A 16,454-nucleotide genomic window follows, 5' to 3' on the forward strand; every position below is an offset into this window, starting at 1 on the left:
ACACTGGCCCGTGTCCCTGTAAGCCATTGCCTCTTTTCCATGTATCAAAGGCTGTTGTCTGTTCTTGCCCAAGTTAATGGGACTAACTAGTAAGGTGGCAAGATCTTTGCCACCATCGCAGACCAGAAAAGCCTGAGCTGGAGTTCGGACTAAGTCAGAACCCATCTCAGAACCGAAGGTTAACCCCACTAATCCCTTGGTTGCCGTACTGCCACTTGTTCTTGTGCTAGGGGGAGCAGGTGCCTTATGGGCAGTAGTAGTAGTAGTCACCTTGGGCTGTGGACAATCTGCATCCCTTGCCAAATGGGTCTTCACCTTACAAAGGTACCACCAAGGTTTCTTTTTGTCTTTCTTGGAATTTTGGGACTCACTCCAGATGCAGGATCAGGGGAAGACCAAACCATATACTAGAATAGTGGTATGCGACTCTAGACAAGACTATACCAAGAAGAAGCAGAAGTTCCGGGGACCTAAGGAACCACCCGAGATAAGTAACCAGGAGCCCCACGGAGGACGTGTGCAGAGTGGGCAAACGACTGCTGGCTCAATGCAAGTCAATGGGTAAGTTGTTGTTGCAATTTTAAAAAGCCAACAAGCCTTTGCAATTGCAAGTCGACGCGGTGCAGAGGGGTTCGGTTCCTGCGGCTCCGACGAGGGATACTGGCCTCAAACTTGGTGAGAGAGCAGGGCAGGCCTCGAGGGATGAGAAGAACCACAACCTGTGGTGCTGAGCCTTTCGGAGTTCGTGGGAGCCCAGGATCAGCAGACCGGTCATCTTAATTGCGATGCTTGCAGATGCAGGGAAGTGACTCCTTCACTTCAAGGAAGATTCCTTCAGGTGTCTTTGATTCCCACAGGCCTTGGAAGGTTTCTGTATGGTGCACAGGCCAGGACGTTGAAGCAGACGAGCAGGGCAACAAGAACAGGAGCAGCAGGAGTCTTCCTAGTTGCAGCTGTGATGCCCAGAGCGAAGTCCAGAGAGCCCAGATGGTTGAAGAAGTGGTGTCTGAAATGTGTCTTGTCCCAAGACGAATCTAAGGAGCCACCCACAGGTAAGCCCTTAAACACCCTAAGGAAAGGGTTGGGACGATTCATGGGTCTCTCCCTAAACAGGGGCTGGACCTGGTGGAGGATACTCCCCTGTCCAACAGCTTCCTGAACTGGACTATGCATGGAGCGTACCAAGTGTATCCTGCACGCAAACTATGTGGTGCTGGCAAACGCATCCACCGTGCCCCAATACAGTAAACCCTATCTGGGAGGTGGTCACAACTCCCTGTGACAGGATACCTATTGTTCTGCCTTAGCCTGCCTTAGCTTGGCTCAGCAGCAGGAGGGCAAAAACGTGTCTCTGGCTGGCAGCAATCCTAGCTTGCTGTCCAGGTCTGGAAGACTGGTACCGGGACCACCGAGGGCCTCGCAAAGGAGAGAAAGCACAGAGACCGGCGTCCTGATTAGCAGGAACCCACTCACACTAGTCAGACACAGTATTACATCAAGCAAAAAATGGGGGTAACCATAAAAGCAGATCCTACTTTCCTACAGCACACATGAAACACAAGACAACATCAGTGCAAGTGCCAATTCATGTTCTTCATGGAACTTCATCCAGTACATGCCTCCTCAGCTTTGCCATTGTTGCTGACATGGGACTTGTATCTCTAAATTACAACCTTCATACTCAGTCTGAGATTGAGCATCACTTACTGTCGTCGTTTCATGGTTTAGAAATACTCAAGAAAATGAAAGTGTTACTTTAAATCAATGAGGACATTCATCATGTTGCCTAACGGTATCGCAGAGTTGCATTTCACCTGCAAGAAGCCGTTGAGAAAGAACTAGAAAAACTGTTGAAGCGCCACATTATTGAATGCTCCACTGGTCCTATGCCATTGGTTTCCCCCATAGTAGGGGTGTCAAAAAAGGACAATTAAGGTGCAGTACACATTTGTGTTGAAATGCTCCACGCCAACAGAGAAAGAGAGAAAGACATCCTGGTCCCCACATGGCAGGCATGATCATGCAATTAAACAGAGCCAAAGACTTCTCCTGCATTGATTTGACAGGGGATACCATCAACTTGAGCTGGAAAAAAATTGCAGGTACTTTGCTACTTTTTTGTCTAATGTTGATACAAAAGACAATGGGCATCATTACAATGCCGGTGGGACTCCTACCGACAGGCCATCGGTATCGGTCCCAAAGACAGACAGCACTTTGGCCGACTGCCGCATTTTGATGAAGGTGGTCGGACTCTTAACTGTCTGATCTACTGAACCATACAGGGCAGAGGTCGGAATCGTGATCCTGAATGGAGGAGGTAACTGTACAGGCACCGTCATCAGGATTATGATGTCCTTTTGCAAGAGCCTTTAAAAGCTGTCGGAAAGGGACTTTGAGGGCCCAAAGCAGGGCTCCCGTCACCCGTGGGCCACTGTAACGTGGCCTGGAAAGGCCCCCCCCCCCACACATCCATTCATTGCAGTGCCTGGCCCACGGTGAACTGTGGTGTCTGGCACACAATGCATGGATGTGCACAAAGTGCCTTTTTCTACTGCAGCTTGTGCTGTGGCGCTTTTCCTGGGCCGCAGCACAAGCCACAATAGAAATAGGCCGTTTCCGACAGCTTACACCGCAGTCTTATTGTAATATGGCAGGTGGGACCACCGACTTCTTGTCAGGCAGTCTCATTCCCGCTGTGATGGCGGTCGGTCATCCAACCAACTGCCATCGTAATTAGGCCCTATGTTTTGGAGTATCTTTGGCTGCAGAAATATTTCAAGATGTTATACACCAAATGATTCAACCTGTTACACAAGCTTTTTTTAAAAAATATATATATATATTTAGTTTTATACATGAGCACAAGACATCATTACTCAGGCTCTGGGGCGCAGGTACAGGGGTGCTTTGTGGTGTTGGGTGGAGGAATCATTCTTTGTCTTTGGTTTCTACATAAGGGGCAAACAGGGCAGCTGGAACACTCTCGTTGTGGGCCTCACTGTCCTGGAGGTCCTTGATGTGCAGGTCGGTTTTCCTCTGCATTGGTGCCCAGTCTGGTCACAACAAGCCTTGGTTGTTGCAAGGGTCCAGTACCCCAGGCCTTGGTGTTGTGCGGCTCCGGTCAGTCATGGCATCCCCACACTTGGAGGGAGGATGGATCTGACCCTTGTAGGAGCACAGCTACCTCTTCCTGAGTGGCTTCTATGTTGGTAGTCAACATGGGCGGGAGATCGGTGTACCAGGCATTGCTTTTTTGGTGCCTGAGGCTGCAAGGGAGTAGCTCATCTACTCCAAGGAAGTTTCATTGGCAATTGGTGAAGCACTGCCAGCCTTTTGGGTTTCTTGGATTCTGCAGAGGCAGGATAAGTCAGTTGCTCTATGAGGGTCGGTGCAGCAGGCAGGCTGGCAGGGTTGGCGCCAAGTCAGTCGTGCTCCTTGGGTCAGCAGTCTTCTTTGTTCTCTCCTTCTTTGTGTCAGTCGAAATCTGTGGTCCTTGTATCAGGGGCCCCTAAATACTCAATTGAGGGGCGTTAAGGTGAGTGAGGGATAGCAGCCAATGGGCTACTTACCCCTGGGGTCGCTACACCCCCTAGATGACCATATCCTTTGGGGAGTGAGCATCACCTTGTCCCAGAATTCCGAATTCCAAAACACAAGAGATGGTGGAATTCCAAACTTCAGACTGTTCGCCCTAGAGGTGTGTCCAGCCTGGCTGTGCAACACACCTCTCGCCTAGCTAATTTTCCCATCTGTCCTGAGGCCGGATGGGCCCACAGCAGGGTATAGCAGCTTCCATCTGGGGAAGCCTTGGGTTGCATATCATAGGCAGTAGAGGCCTTTGAACCTGTAAGCCAGTGCACTAGAAGGGTAGTAGGGCTTAGGGGGTACCTCTAAGGTACTCTATGGGTGGATGTGTTAATAAATCTTTCACTGGAATTAGTGTGGGGTTATTAATGCAAGATGTTTGATACTATAGGTTTCAGTTAAGCCATTTTGTAGCTGGGAGACTTGTTTTGACCAGTGCTCAGTAAATACCTTAAGATGGCTTCCCTGTTCACTTATACTGTCAGTAATTGAACTGGCCATCACAGGGCCATATCTGCTCATGCAAACATGTAATATAATGCACCCTGCTTTAGGGCTGCAGGGCTGCTGTAGGGGTGGCTTACAAATAGTACATAAAATATTAGGGGGCATGGCTCACAGGAGGCTCCCATGTTGCGATTTTACTTTTTAGAGCATCATGTCACGCAGCCTGCAGTGGCATTATGTATGAGTTTGGTGCTGGGTCCCTTACAGTGGCACAATATATGCTGCAGCTCTTATGCCCTAGGTACAATAGGTAGCACTTACTGTTACTTACAGAAGTACTACAGGCCTGGTCACTTGGGTGTCCAGTGACCAGTTGCCTTGTTTTGGGGAAGGAACACTTGCCTAGGTGACCTGGTTAGCAGGAACCCAGTGCACGTCAGTCAAAGTTGCATCAAACACCAGACAAAAAGTGGGGGAATACTGCAACAAAAAAATGGTTTCCTACAGCGCCCTACTCCATTTTGAGGCCAGCAGTGAACAATTATCAGCACTGTAAGCGATGAAAATCTGATATAGGCTCCGATCAAAGCCTTGCCTGGTGCCCTGTATAGTTAAGATAAGATGTCACAGTCCTCCAAAACTATCTGCTCTGTGCACACATACAGGGTCCCGGACTCATTTTTTAAAGGGCTTTAGGGAGCTATTGGCAGCTTCATATGGGCCTATAAGAGGGCCAGGAGAGCCATTCGCTTTTTGAAACTCCCATACAGTCAGGGGGTTCACCTACCTTACTTTAAGCTCTATTTTAAGGTAGCCTTTGGACACCGTATCAGGAATCTGCTTATGGATCATGATCTGGATCTTTCTATACTGAGTTATCAACTGGCATTAGGGTCAGATGCCAGGTTCTTTTTTCATAGCCTCACAGATCCTAACTACTTTAAGCGGGTCCAGTTTAAGATGATCTAAGACTTCATACGAATTTGGGGAGAAATTTGTTCTAAGTATTCTTTACCTAACTTACATGCAAACAACACACTATGGGGGAATCCCAAATTTCCATCTATTTTCCTCGATCCTGCAGGTAAGGCCTGGGCAAATCTTGGGGTGAAGACGGCTGGGCACCTGTTGGACTATATTGGTTTTTACAAAAAAAAATTCTTCCAAACTTCCTTCGATCTTCCACATCAGTCTTTTCAGGTTGAGTCTAGAGTCAGTGCGCAAGCGCTGCTCTAGGGAAGATCTGGGGTAGTTCAGTACGGGAGAGAAGCCCCGCCCATACTTCCCATTGGCTTGTGTCTTTGTCCTTCGTAATGCTGGCCTCTGATTGATTATGAGGCTTGTTATTCCCTCCTTAGTACAGCCCTGTCGTCATTTCTATCCCCCATGACTACTGGCCCCTTTACTTGGTTGATACACGGTGTGTACTATTTACTTACTGCCCGCTCCCTGCATTTATGACTGCAGGAGCACCATAAAAGCAGCGAGCCCCTGAGCAGCCTTGGCGACGATGGATGAGGAGATAAGAGAAAGCACGTTAATAATAGATCTGCAAGTTTGGCTCATACTCTTGGCTGTACTACCCTGCTGCACGATGTAACCGAGTAACCCTAACTCTTGTTTTTGCTCCTCGAGGTTCATGTGTGTTCGTTAACGTTTATCCTCCACAAAGTTAAAAGAAACCGAACGTTGCACGGTAAAATCCGCTGTGTTCTGCACACACACCTTTGCTGTTGGCTTATGTAGCCTTTGTGTTATTGTTTGAATACATTCATGTTTTTGTGAAGTGCCATTCCACTACATTTTAATGGGAGGTGTGTGTCCTTAAATCTTAGTCCTCTGTTCCTCGTTTGAGATGCGTTGGCAGTGCGGCTCACTGCTTACATCTGTGCGATGCTTTGATAACCTCAAGAAAGGAAACATCAAATTGTGAGCCAGGCGGTGGCAGTAAATTCGAGATCAATCCATGTTACATTTTGGAGAAAAGCCGTCGAAAAAGTGAGTTACAATAAATAAGTAGAAAGCTAATTACATGTTGCACATTGAACATTTTGTATTGCTTGAGTCGAAACAGCTTTGTTGTCTTACCCCCCACGTTCAACATAACCTACAATATTGTATTTAAAAGATAACGATTGCTGCGTTGACTAACAGTAACATGCTTCCGCAGTGATTGCGCAGTCTCTGGGATTCAAATATTATCAAGTGATTATTTCACGCCATGTCTCTACTGGTTTTGTTCCAGTAAATGCAGATGGCACAGCTTTACTATCTGTTTCTATTATGTAATAATTTCAGCACAAATGTTCTCCTGTTTGAAGTCCGAAAGGCCGGAGTAAAAGTATCCATAACATGGACCAGTTCACAATTGCTTCGAGATAGTATAAACAAGCCTGATCATTTGTTTTGTCAATTGATGCGGAAAGAATGGCATTTTCTGAGTATCCCGATTCAGATCAAAGCATTTCCAAGTTCGAAAATATATTACCAGCATCTGGATTAGTTTAGCCAGGATTTCCGCTACAACCATCATATTGATGTGCCATGGCAATGTTAGAAAAATATCACTGGGGCTTTATGTTGCTGAAAATTCTAGCGCTAACCTTCAAAGCCTGTTTTGTTTTGCGGGGGGACAGGGCAAGATTATATTAACCAGAACCTTGCATCCCTGCAGATGTTTTCAGGACACTAAAAACATATACATTACAGCGTAATAAGACACTGTTTCTTGGTTTTGGTTAAACATTTCTGCTTCTGCATGTTGTAATGTTCTGCTTAGCTATAGCCTGTAAAACAATGGGAACGTATATATTGCTTTTCACATGCAACAAAGTGATTTCAGTCTGAATTGAACAGGCACGGTTTTGGGCAATCCTATAAATAGTATATAAATATTTCTGCAAAAGTTCTCAGAAAGACCCTCGTCAGTTTCTTGACTATGTCTGCATGTAGCAGTCTTTTAATTTGTTTCGATGTACAAGGGATTTTGTATAGTTTCATACCTATTCTAATATAGGACAATTATGTTGAAATTGTATTGATTGATTAGGTTGATCTAGCTTAAGAGTGGTCTAGTGATCAGTGGTGGGTTCACCGAACAGGTAAACCTCATCCTGAGAAAGCTAGAGCAGTCCTATTGATGGCTTCAGGACAGTTTAGTTTTTTACTGCTCATTAGCGTTGGCTACAAATCATCTCTCCCTCTCTCACACACACCTCTCTCTTGTGGTCTAATGCACTCCTCCCACCTCTTTCATATGGTTCACTTCAGGTCTTCAATCACAATTTATTTCCCATGCCTTTTCAAGATTTCCATCCCTGAAACCACCGCTCTCCTTCTCTTCTTAAGGTGTCTTCTGCGTACACATAAGCTACCTCTATAAGCATCTATACCCTGCTCTCCCCTTCTTTCTCTCAACTTTCTGCTTCCCTGTCTGGAGTTCTTTCACCCCTTCTGGCTCAAATTACCTATCCTTCTGTATCTTACTTTCTATCTATTCTTTGCAGCTCTCACCCTATCTATTCACCATGCAACATAATTGCACTACATGAATACACTACACACCACACAATTCCACAACTAACAATTCCAATTCAACCCACATAATTCCACTCCACGTCACATACACTCACTGCAAAAAAACATAAAACATGGGTAGAAGACACTTTCGTTTACAAAGCCAATAGCTCAAACTCTCGCAAATGTGAGACCTATTGCATTGCAAATGCTTGTTTTTAAGTATTTACAGTTATGTGACTTTTTACATGCTTTTAATTAGTGAGGACATTGTGGTATTTGGCACAACACGAAAGGAGCTTGACATGGCTCTCACACAAGTGTCAGTTGCCTGCTTTAGCAGGCCTCACTCTAAATGCAGCAAAGTGTGAGCTTCACAAGACCAAACTTAAATTATTTGGGGTCATATTCCCTGATGGGGGAATGGCTCCTGACCCAGATAACGTGAAAGCACTGTTATCTGCTTGGCCCACACAGGATGTAGCCATGCTGTGATCCTTCTTAGGCATGGCCAGTTACTACTAAAAGTATATCTGTGACTATGCAACAGTGAGTTCCCCGTCGGGAGACTTAAAGTGAAATGTCCCATTCCAGTGGTCACCTGAATGTGTCCAAAAAATCAAAAGAATAAAACATGTGATTAAGAACGCAACTGAAATTGCCTATTTTGACCCCAAACTACATACTGAGATCACCATAGATGCAAGCCAGGTAGGGCTGGGGGCCATCTTGCTCAAGACAATGGTCATTCAAATACTTAGAGACACATTACGGCATATGCCAGTCGAAAATTGTCTGAAACTGAATGTGCCTATTCTCAGCCGGAAAAGGAGAGTCTGACAGTAGTGTGGGCCTGCGAACATTTTCATGTGTTTCTGCATGGAAAATATTTCACCATTATGATAGAGCAGCAGGCGTTTCTCACTATCTTTAGAAACCGAAAGGCTGAGACCCCCTCGCGTGGAGGTTGCAACTACAAGAGTATGACTATGAAATTGTGCACAAGCCGGGGAAAGATTAAAACCCTGCTGAGAACTTCTCACGAGTGCTGCTACTTTGCCACAGTTCGACATCCAAAGACGCTTACAAGTATATCAACTTCATTGTGAGGTCCAACACGCCAGCAGTCCTATCAATTGAAAAGATTATTTCTGCTACTAGTACAGATAAGAACATGACTATCTACAAAGACTTAATTTCAACTCAAGCATGGAAGCAATTGACTGTTTGCTATGTTTCTTTTCTAAAATGTACAGGATGAACTACCCGTCACCCGAAAGGGTATTGTTTTAAGAGGCTCAAGAATCGTCATCCGCAAGGGCCTATGACAGCAAGTAATTGAGCTGGCCCATTAAGGACAGTGTGGCATTACAACTACCTAAAGAGCACTAAGAGATTGTGCGGTTCCCTTGCCTCAATGAACAAGTTGAGAAAGATCTGAAAGTGTGCCATCTGTGTAAATGGTTATTTCCCAAAGTGACGTAGCATCCACTGACCATGTCTGACCTTCATTCGCATTCCTGGAAGTGTGTAGTGTGGCTGTTGATTTCTTATCCCCTAGAAAAAGGACATCATCTCATGGTAGTCATTGATGCTCACCTTTTCCTTACGTGGAATACTTATCATCGACAACCCATGACAAAGTTATTGAGCGTCTTGATGACATCTTTTCTGCGTGGGGCTTCCCCGCTGTTCTCAAATCTGACTATGACTCGCCTCTCAATAGCAAAGAATGAAAGGCGTTTCTTGTTCGACGCAATATAAAACATCCAAGAAGTATGCCTCTCTGACCTCAGGTCAAAAGTGTTATCAAACGGTTTATGTCCACTCTCACAAGAGGGGTTCAGCAAACATCAATGGAAAGAATCAATGTGAAACAAGCCATGAGTCAAGCCCTTCGTCCCTCTTGATCAACTGCACCACCGGTGAGAGGCCTGCCAACCTTACTACTTGCGAGAGCTATCAGAACTAAACTACCACATTGGGCATTGGACAGATCAATAAACAATGACACGGTTCATGTCACAGACACGAATATGCAAGAAGAAAACTTATTCTGATCGATACCAAGGAGGCCAGGAAACGGTTTTCAGTAAAGGGGACTGAGAACTGCTCAAAAAACGGAAGCGTAAAACGGACACTTGGTTTGCTTTTGATCCTCTGAGTTGTAAACACTGAAGGACACATGGTGATCGCACATCGTCATGGAAAGTCTATCACACATGAATTGTCACACTTTAGACATGTGCCTCGGTGTTTGTCTGCTGCTGAGATCGTGAGCGAGGCAACCCCGCCTGAATGTCCAGACCAAGCATCTGAGCCCATGTCATCGGTGAATGATGAATGCACCCCTCAACTATCTCATACCACTCGATCTGGCAGATCAGTGCGAACACCTCAACGACTCATTGAGGAAATATGATGTTAATATTGTTTGGACTTTTTATTTAACAAAGGGAGAGTGTAGTCTTTAAGACTATGAGCACTAGGACTATAGCGGTTCTGGGAGGATGCTACGTGTATATAGTGCAATTTGTTTTTTTAATAACTGTTTTTTAAAGACACACTGTTTCTTGTTTAGTCGTCTTCCCCTCTCAGATTCACAGGACCGGAGACTGACTCCATGCATGCCAAACCTCCCGATTCAGGCAGCAGACTACCGATTTCAAAGCAAGTCTCCCACTTCCCAATTCCTCTGCAGGCTTCAGATGGCATAAGCTGGTCTTGTGTGAGTCGGATTATGCACTGAAAGTAACCTGCTTCTGTAAGTAAGGCACACTTTCTCTGTCTCCCATTGCAATTTCTCTGTGCTTCTAACAGGTATGGAAAAAACGTATATTTGAATTTCAGATGTACAATCCTGAAGCCGCACAATTGCAAGTCACATACATGCCAATAGACCATGCAGGCCGCGATGGAAATAAATGGGAGAAATACATTCTTCCGATTATTTTTGTAAAAATATCCCACGCTCCTCTTCCAAAATGTTGGCATGTATGGACGCATCACCTGAAGCACTTCAGTCGTCTGAATTAAGCAAACCGGGAAGGTTGTCGTTCCATACAAATTAGATGAACTGTTTGACTTGAAATAAAAATAAATATGGTTAAGTCGTGTCCCTCAGATCCCGACAACGAAGTAGCCCTGAAGTAAAGTCTCTCGTTGAGCAGCTGCCCGCGCACTGCGCCTTGCCGATATCACAGACGAACTTTGGCCGACCAAGAACCATTGAGACAATCATAGAGACTGTACGGCTAGACAATACAACGCTGGCGCACAGGCAGGAAGTGGTTCCCACGGTGCGGCGCGCACTGACGACGTCACGACATGGCCGGTCTGCGAGAGTAGAGCGAGCCCGCCAGCCCGTTCCAAACTGCCCCCCTAGCCTCGCGCCCCAGAGTCTGGAGCGCCTGCGCTTGGACAGCGTTGCCGCCGAGGCCAGCAGGGGAGGCCAGGTAAGGCGACTGCACACAGAAAGGCTCTGGAGCAGGACTGCGAGCAGCCAGGAACTAGACAGGAGGCCTGCTGGGACTTGGGGAAACAAGCTGTTGTAGGCAAGGGGAGCATCTCGGACAAAGTAGATGGGGGGACGTAGGTGGTTGAGTATGTCTGTAAGAGCAAAAAGAGGAGATGTGTACTGCCTGGAGAGGGAGAGGACTTTGGGCACAGAGGCGCGAATAAAATGGGGTATGGAGGAAGGCCTTTTGGTAGACAGGAACTAAGCTAAGGTAGTGGTAATCGAAGGAGTGGGTGTGTCTGTTTAAAGGGGTTGTAATAATGTGGGTCTGTCAAAAATATCTAGAAAACCTACTGTTGTGTTCCTTTAGCGGCAAGCAGATAGAGTAACAGAGGATGAAAAGGTAATCTCCCCGGGGCAGTATTGCTGGGGACCTCATTGATACTCCACCGTTCCCATACGTGAGAAGCGTGTGCCTTGACAAGAACCTGCTCCATTAACCCTTTCTCAAGTTCTCCAGGTGATTGGGGGGTTCGTTATTTTCTGAGACGTGAACATATTGTACCATTTATTACTCCCTGTGTCATTTTTGTCAAGACGCATCGTTTAAAAAGTGGCAGAGGGGTTGGATCATGGCACTAGACTTTCGCTCAGTATATAATTACCATTTGTGCAGTCCGTGTAATAGATTAACGATAACTATCCTCCCAGGTCAATCGGGTGATGCGGCTGCTGGGAGTGCTCCACCTAGTATGAAAGGCAAGCAGCACTATAACCAAGGTGGCAGTTGCTGCAAGGCAGAGTTCGCCTAGTGTCACAGCTTGACTCTGGCAGCGGTCGTTAGTGTCCGATTGGTGCCTGAAGGGGTTCCATTTAGTGTCATTCCTTGTACTAAATGGGGCTTCCTGGATTGAGATGGCTTATGCTAGCGGAATTCCCAACATTGTAATGGCTTATTGCAAGGCACAAATTCCTACAGTGTGTCGGACAATGGCGAGTAATTTTTTCATATACTGTAATTAATAGCTGATACCAGACCGAAATGTCTATGATGGGATGACTGAGCGTTGTCAAGTTTTCCACAGTGTGCAGCAGCACGGCAGTGCTGTGAATGTGCAGTGAATGTGGTGTAGTGTGAACGTTGTTTCCAGACGCGGTTCTCCGACCTGTAACGTCTGTGTCTAACGGGATTCTTTGGTGTGTGACGGCTTGAGGCTGACATGGTCCTCTGGTGTGTGACTGCTGGTGGCTGGGAGGGTTTCACTGTGTGCAACGGATGGTGCTAAGCAATGTACTCCAGTGTGTAAAGGGGTGTGGAAGGGGAGATCGCCCCTTGTCAACTACAGCTGCACAAAATGACGGTTTGCCTCCAGTGTGGCAGCTGATACTTTTATAACTGAGCCTTCACGCATGCATGTCATGGACGCCCACATGTCATTGACGCCCACTTCTATGGGCATTGGGGCTTGGTACCTGGCAATATTTTAGCTGATGTGTTCTTTTCCCTTTATTCTGCGGGGTGCTCGACTGCTGTTTCATACCGAGTGGCGACAGGAAGTGTGGGTTTGGCTAATAGGCATACATGCCAACATTTCAGAAGAGCAAAGAGGGAGATTTAAAAAAAAAATCCGGAGAATGGGGCCTTGAATCGGGTTACTGTCATGTATGGGCTTTGGAAGTGGCTGCTGCAGGATCGGACATTTGAAACGCAAATGCACGAAAAGGTGATGCAAGTGTTGAACACTGCCTGGCCTGGCATGTTGCTGGCAGTGCATTCACCCCCCCTCCCCGCCCCTGAAAGAGGGCACACACACAGCCGCCCGGAGTACTTCACAGGTCTTTAAAAGACCATGCGCTTGTTAATGAGGCTCAATTTGTTTTTCACCCCTCCTAGCCCCTGCATCACCCCTCTGACATTTTTGGGAAGAATTAGCACGTTACACACCAAGGCCTGTCAGCTGAAAACCTTGAGGAATCGGGTTTTTGCTTGCAGGAATCGGGAGGCGGGAGACTAGCCCTCAAATCGGTAGTCTCACGCCTGAATCGGGAGGGTTGGCATGTCTGAATAGGTCACACTCCATGGGACTGTCAGTGATGGCAGGAAGTTTTTTTTTTAGCATGCCCCCTTGTTTTAGAGGCGTGTGAATACATGAATGTGTGCCCAATCGCAATGGGACTTGTTTAGGGACAACTCGCTTATTGGGCAGACGGACTGGGTCGTTCAGCAGTTACCTTTTAAATACGATGCTATTCTCAATATGCAGTCAGTGCTGAAATCGGTGCTACATATCTTTATTTAACGTGCAGTTAGGGTTCTCAAAGTGGCCGTATGCATTTAACATTTTCTTTAAGGATGCTGGGCAAACAATTGATTAGGCTGAACCACATTTATTGTGTTAATTGTTGTTTTGTCTGTACGTGTGTAAGTAATTTTTGTGAATCATATGGGATGACTGAATACTTTAAGTACAAGTTCCAGACTTATGGAAGAGGTTTTGAAAGAGTGTGCTTTATTCTCTATGCCATCTAGCAAGAAGCTGTGAGGACAGTGAATGTTCAGACGGACGAGGGGGTATATGAGACAGTTTTAAAGCTGAAGGGACCGTGAGCAGAGGGATGGACGAGTTTAAGAGGGTAGTGTGAAAGGGCAGAACGAGTATTCTATGAGCAAAGGAGCAGTGTTTGCTGGGGAGTCGGGAACAGGGATTTGGACACACTAAAGGCAAGTTCAATCTTAAAAATAGACCAAATTGCATAATATCACACAAATGGTTGAGCCCACCACACTCCAGGCCCACCCACAGTTCTTCCCAGTTTAAATTCAAAATTGAGTCGTGTGTACGAGATCCCACCAATAATTTTGTAAACTTGGTTCCCCAGGTATACGCTTTATGCTGGACATCCTCCTCAAGTTCACCTAGCTCTTGTATCAGCATTGGTGATGCAATAACCTTGTATAGAATTGTTCTTGTTCTACATTGTTCTACATAGAATTGTTCTTGTGAAGCGTCACTTCGATTAATTAGAAATTGTTCAGGACTGCAGTTGGTTCCTGTGCCTGCCCTGACGCTGTCATATTGTTTTCAACTCCTGGCTATCTAATAGTCTAGAGGATAGGAAATTATCTAGTATGTTTGACTTATGTTTTGCAACAATGTTGATAGTGTTTTTGGGTTTGTATGCAGTATGTGTAAACAGTGTATAAAGTACGGCTGCTTAAGAAGCAAATATTTTAGAAAAGTGTCACCACTTTTCTAAGAATATACCTGGTAAGTAGGCATTTATGGAATTATTACTCCAACAGTATCCGCATTCTGAACTGATACGAGGTTGCATTCTACAGTATAGCAAATGGTGTAAATCTAGACTTGACAGCAAGACGGTTGATTGCAGGTCCCCAGTGCGGGAAAGCCCAATGTAATTGCATTCCTGTGCCAGGAAAGGCTCACTTCAAATTTGTGATAATCGGTGATTTTCTTTATTGAGCCATGGTAGGTTTCTTCAGTGATGTTGGATGAGTACCTATTGCGTGCTGGGTAGTGCCATGTATATCTGTTCACTGTGGCATTTGTTTTCAGTTTCTAACATTTTTCAGGTTTTGAGTTTGCTGTTAGTAGTGTACTAAAAAAAGGACTCGACCATTAAAAAAAAGATCACAACCTTGCAAAAGGACCCCCATCCTCCCTGCAACGCCTGGTTATAAAGATCCGTGGTCATGAACAGGAGGCCACTAGAATGTTGTATGCTGATCTGGACTGCAGGGTCCTATATTACATCATTGATTATCTACATTTTTAGGGCAAGTTCACAAGTTGCAGTGTTGGGTTAAGTGTGTGTTTACTCTCCAGTGAGCTGTTTGCCTCACTGACACAAACAGCTACTGAAAATTCCCCAAATACATATGCTTTCAGTGGAGGTGTTTCAATTCAGACTACTCGGGCCCCACTGGAAATTGCTGGCCCCATACTTTTTCAGTAGCGGGATCCCTCTCCTTCAAACTGTACTTTTGACTTGCAATATAATTGTTTGTGTTTCCATATAGTTCTCTCTCTTGATGTATCATGGTGGATAACAGACATATCAGACTTTGATCACGTGATCAGTGCTAATATTACACCTAAACTTACCACAACTGCTAAAGCCCTTGATTATTCCTGGATGAAAACATCCACCTTTAGAAGCATATACAAGCCATGGCATAACTGAAAAGATTTCACCTGCTGACATAAGTTAAAATCAGTATACGCTGTGGTAATTTCCTTACTGATTACACATCCGCTCTCCTCACCTGCCTACCTAAGTGCTTACTAGCTTCCATAAGAGCTGTGGTCCTTGCTGCTTTGCAGTTTCTGAATGCAACCTAAAGTGTGCCCAATGACGCCCAGTCTTGGTATCATCAAATGGCTGGCTATTGCAGCACTATGAGAACTGATTGTTGCAAATAAAAAGCTTTACACATCAACATCTCGATTCCCTTCCCGATAAGTTATCTGGTTCTGTAAGTTCACAAACACTATGATCTAAAAACAAGAGACTCTGCATCCACGTTTCAAGAAGAAATGCATCATGTGCGGATCTCTTCAAGGCGGTGCACCACGGTTGTGAACTTTCTTGTGGTACATATCCAGAATCCCTCACTTTTTTTCTGCATTCAGATGCATGCTAATTGAGAAACATCTTCTAGATGATTGAATACTATCCTTATTTCTGCTCTCTGTTATAATCTTATTTTATTCTATTAGCCAAGTACTACCCAATCTCACTGTTCTTCTCACAATGCCTTTGTTCTTCTAATTTCCTGAGCATAATTGCCTCATAGCGGACATTTATCTTGTTTAGCCCTCTGCTGTACTTGGCTATGCCTTGCTGGCATCCTTCTGCTTGGTTTTGATACTCTTCAAAGCAATTACTCTTAGTACGCCTGTACCATGTATTTGCTTGATATTTATATTGGTATGCTATTGACTTGAAATGATCACACAGATATCCATTGCATTTTGTGTCACCACCTAAAGGGTAATGCTACCCTAAATTGTTTTAGTTAAAGTGATTCTTTTACTCTTTTCTATAGTGGCTCTGAAATTGATCCACTAAATGCATTTCTTAGTCTTGTTTTAAAAACCCATTTTATGCTTCCTCTACACATCTATTAAAGTGCATTACACGTGCTCTAAAAACGAAGATGTGTGAAGTCTGCGCTACAGAAAACAATTAATAAAAAAGAAAGGAAAACACTACATAAGGAGTTTAGACTTGCAATACACAACAACCCACCATGGTTTTAGATTGGCAGTGCCACCTTTTTGTCTTTTTAATATACATGTTCCTTCTTTTTTGCCTACCTTTGGTGCCCTCGCTGGGTTTAACATAATGTAGGTACTTTGGAGGTTTTATAAAGTTGCTTCTGTACATTTTAAACTTTTCCTCTAGATAGGGTTCCTATTTG

At 45.1% G+C, this 16,454-nt stretch overlaps 1 protein-coding gene across 1 annotated transcript in view; it reads left to right on the forward strand.

Annotated features, from left to right (window-relative positions):
- Nucleotides 1–10,840: 10,840 nt before the first annotated feature.
- ZC3H18 (zinc finger CCCH-type containing 18) overlaps nucleotides 10,841–16,454 on the forward strand; it is a 529,005-nt gene continuing 523,391 nt past the window's right edge. The window contains exon 1 of the mRNA XM_078670778.1: nucleotides 10,841–11,006. The gene's annotated coding sequence lies outside the window, so the exon portion shown is untranslated. The remainder of the gene's footprint in view (nucleotides 11,007–16,454) is intronic.

This window comes from Lissotriton helveticus, chromosome 12 (assembly GCF_964261635.1).
Source record: "Lissotriton helveticus chromosome 12, aLisHel1.1, whole genome shotgun sequence".
Lineage (NCBI taxonomy): Eukaryota > Metazoa > Chordata > Amphibia > Caudata > Salamandridae > Lissotriton > Lissotriton helveticus.